We start from the raw sequence: 4152 nt of genomic DNA on the forward strand, positions 1-4152 counted from the left end.
GCACACTTGCTTTCATTGCTCAGAGCATTGAATTGGGACATCATGTTGCGGTTGTACAGGACATTGTGAGGCCACTTTTGGAGTGCTCTGTACAGTTCTGGTCGCCCTGCTATAGGAAGGATATATTAAACTGGAAAGAGTGCAGAAAAGATTTCCAAGGATGTTACTGGGACCAGAGGGATTCAGTTATAAGAGAAGGCTGGATAGGCTGGGACATTGTTCACTAGAGCGTAGAAGGTTGAGAGGTGACCTTGCAGAGATTTATAAAATCTTGAGGGGCATAAATGAAGTAAATACCAAAGGGAGTTCAAAACTGGACAGCATAATTTTAAGGTGAGAAGTGTAAGATTAAAAAGGGACTTGAGGGGCAATATTTTCACACAGAAGGTGGTTCGTATGTGGAATGAACTGCCAGAGGATGTGGGTGGCTGCAGGTACAGTTACAACATTTAAACAATCCTTGGACAGGCACATGAATAGGAAAGGTTTGGAGGGATATGGGCCAAACACAGGCAAATGGAACTAGGTTGGTTTAGGAACCCTGGTCAGCGTGGACAAGTTGGACCAAATGGTCTAACTCTGTGCTGTATGACTCAATGAGTTCCACAACCAACCTGATTTACCCAGTCCACCTGCATATTGGAGTCCTCCATGATTACTATTGTCTTTCTTACATGTCTTTTCTATCTCCTATTTTATTTTCTTCCCCTCAATCTGACTACTGCTTGGAGAGTTGTACACAATGCCCAACAGTGTCTTTTTATCTTTTACAGTTCCTCAACTCTACCCACACAGATTCTATGCCTTCTGACTCTAAGTCACTTTTTGCTATTGAAGAAATTTCATTTCTTACTAACAAGGTAATCCTGCCCTCTCTGCCCATCTGCCTTTCCTCTTAATAGGACGCGTACTATTGGATATTTAGTTCCCAGCCCTGATCCCCTGCAACCACATCTCTATGATACCCACAATATCGTACCTACCAATTTCAGTCTGTGCTACAAGCTCATTTACTTTGTTTCGTATACTCCGTGCATTTAAATACAGGACCCTCAGTCTTGCATTGACCATCAGCCTCCTCATTTTTGTCCACATATCTGCTGTGCCTGAAGTTAAATTCCTGACCCTTTCCGTACTGTCTGACCTAATATTTGTTCTAGAAAATTTAATAACCTCTGCTGAGCCCTCACTGCCTTTAACTTTGTCCATAGATTTCCATGGAACTGATCCCACCCCTCACTATTTCGTTTAAAGCCCTATCCACAACCTTAGTTACGCAATTTGCCAAGGCTCTGGTCCCAGCATTATTCAAGTGGAAAAAACAGAAGTTGCTGGAAAAGCTCAGCAGGTCTGGCAGCATCTGTGAAGAAAAAAATTAGAGCATTTTCTTTACAGATGCTGCCAGACCTGCTGAGATTTTCCAGCAACTTCTGTTTTTGTTCCTGATTTATAGCATCCACAGTTCTTTCGGTTTTATTTATGATTTAGGTGGAGTCCGTCCCATAAGAACAGCTCCCTCCTTCCCCAGTACTGTGTCAGTGTCTCATGAATTTGAACCAATTTCTTCCACACCAATCTTTGAGCCACACGTTTACCTCTTTAAACTTGTTGACCTATGCCAATTTGCTTGTGGCTCAGGTAGTAATCTGGAAATTATTATCTTTTTGGTTTTGCTTTTATTTTAGCCCCTAGCTGCTCATATTCCTTCAGCAGAACCTCTTTCCTCTTTCTGCCTATATTGTTGGTACCTGTGTGGACCATGACAACTTTATCTTTCCCTCCCACTCTATGTTCCTCTACAGCCCGGAAGAGATATCCTGATGCTGGCACCAGGCAGGCAACACAGCCCTGACTCTACTTTTCCCCAATTACAACTACATTTCTCTTTCCTTCCCCCCCACCTCTTATGTGGCTTGCTGTACCAGAGTACTATGATCAGTTTGCTCATCCTCCTTACAGCCCCCAGTCTCATCCACATAAGGAGCAAGAATCTCAAAGCAGTTAGACAAGCTCAGGGGCTGAGTCCCCTTCACTATCTACTGGATTCCTCTACCTGCCTTGCTGCTAGTCACACCCTCCTGTCCCTGACCACTGACTAAATTTGAGCATGTTAATCTAAGGGATGTGACTGCCTTCTGAAATACAGCATCCAGGTAACTATCCCTCCCCCGATGTGTCACAGTGTTCGAAGCTCAGACTCCAGCTCATAACTCTGAGCCAGAGTTCCTCAAGCAATCAGCACATATTACAAATGCGGTCACTATGAACCTTAAAGGGGACCACCAGCTCCCACATCATACAGTTACAATACATCGATTTTTAAAACTTTTTTATTGGTCTTTTAGTTTATAGCCTCTAAATATTTCTCATCTTTATCTTCAAGCTGAAAGTAACCTATAATGGATAGTCACATTAGTAGCTATTGCCAACCAATGAACTTATGCTTTACCTTTGATGTTACTGCTTTGTGCTGGGTTCCTGAACCTGGCCTTCAATTTATCTTCTTAAAAAAAACTTACAAACTCTGAACCGAAAAAAAAGCAGACATAAAATACCTCTTCCCCTTTGCACTGAATTCCGACCTTACCTCCGAATTCCAACCTGATTTCCAAATTCCCCACATGATATATTCACTTGGGTGGTGTCTCACTCTGGATATGATCTCTCCTTCCTGTGAGACACAGCCCAAATTACTGAAGGCTGGCCCCACTCACTATTGCACTTTTTAACTAACTGGGAAATGAGAGTGCTATACACTGAGCCATCACTGACATTAGTGATGACTGATAATACCACAGCTGGACAACTCAAGTACCGTGCTAGTTTAGGTGCAACAAATGCATGCTAAAGACTCAATATTTTGCTGATGTTTCACAGAGCGTTACATGGTAATGGTTACAATAATATTGCAAAACCTATTGATTGTTCTTATGGGTAAACAATGGGGCAGTTAGCTTCCACATTTATTCTTGATATGTAGGAGAATTTCTACATAATAAAAATCTACTTTCCTTTCTCAGGTGGTGAATTCTGACCTTGTTTGTTTCAAGGAGTATGATAATAACATTGTAATGCAGGTAACAAAATTTAAATCAATTTTATTTCTTAAAAGGCATTTATTAAGTAACTCACAAGAAACTTGCAATGTGCCTATTGTCCAAAAGAATTATTTTTGGAGGATATAGACGATTAGTTTAAGTACATGGCACCTTTAAACTGTTTTGTATACATAAAAGGTGAGTGCATATAGCCTGTGTAGGCACTCATCTGAAGGGCTTTGCACGCTCTGTTCATACATGGCATTGCCTATATATTTCCATGATAATCTGGAGACCATTTATTGTGTATTTGATTTAACTTCAATATAAAAAGAAACTATCGTGAGCGAGTTCTTTGTACTTCACAGGGTGATGCACGATTGAAAGTCTATGTAGGATGTCCACCTGGAAACAGACTTGCTTTTGATATTTCCTACACACTTCAGTACAGCACCGAGCGAAATAACATATACTTTGACTGTATCGAACCTAATGTAGAAATTCCATGCTTCTATTATGAAATCCGTAAGTGTATTACATACAACAAACCATTTGCCGAAATAAATACTTATATTAAAAAGAGGGCTTACCATTTTGTAAAAATATTTCAAGCACTTTAAAAGCCATTTAGCTTTTTAGTTATGGAAAGAAAACTCTTCATTTGTTCATTCTGCACTTAAAAGTAGTGTACCTTTGTCATTTATGAAGGAAAGGAGAGGAATGCTCGTGTAACTTGCGCCGAAAAACATATCCTCTTTTGAGAGGTTTGCTCGACTACTAGTGAGTTGCCTGCATCTATTCTACTGTGTATTAGTACTATTCATTTTGTCTTTTTGCCTGAAACAAACCTTTGTTCTTTCACATTATTGTTAATTAACAATTCAACACAGCTGTGTTGTGAAATTGAGTCGAAGGTGTCTGGTTCATGTGTTATCAAGTTTTATTTGTTCACAGAACAATACAGCACAGGGATGGGCCCTTTGGCCCATGATGTTGTGCCAAACATAACGCCAAATTAAACTAAGATAACAAGGTGTACAGCATCAGAGGAGCAGGAAAGCTGACGTTTCGGGCCTAGACCCTTCTTCAGAAAAGAAGGGTCTAGGCCCGAAAC

General features: G+C 40.5%; 1 long non-coding RNA gene across 1 annotated transcript; it reads left to right on the forward strand.

Annotated features, from left to right (window-relative positions):
• Positions 1-2988: 2988 nt before the first annotated feature.
• Positions 2989-3818, forward strand: LOC125482154. Its single transcript, XR_007261565.1, has 3 exons — positions 2989-3077; positions 3407-3563; positions 3747-3818. It is a non-coding gene; the product is annotated as an uncharacterized LOC125482154 (long non-coding RNA).
• Positions 3819-4152: the final 334 nt, after the last annotated feature.

Source organism: Rhincodon typus, unplaced genomic scaffold (assembly GCF_021869965.1).
Source record: "Rhincodon typus isolate 14 unplaced genomic scaffold, sRhiTyp1.1 hic_rhity00006465, whole genome shotgun sequence".
NCBI classification, from domain to species: domain Eukaryota; kingdom Metazoa; phylum Chordata; class Chondrichthyes; order Orectolobiformes; family Rhincodontidae; genus Rhincodon; species Rhincodon typus.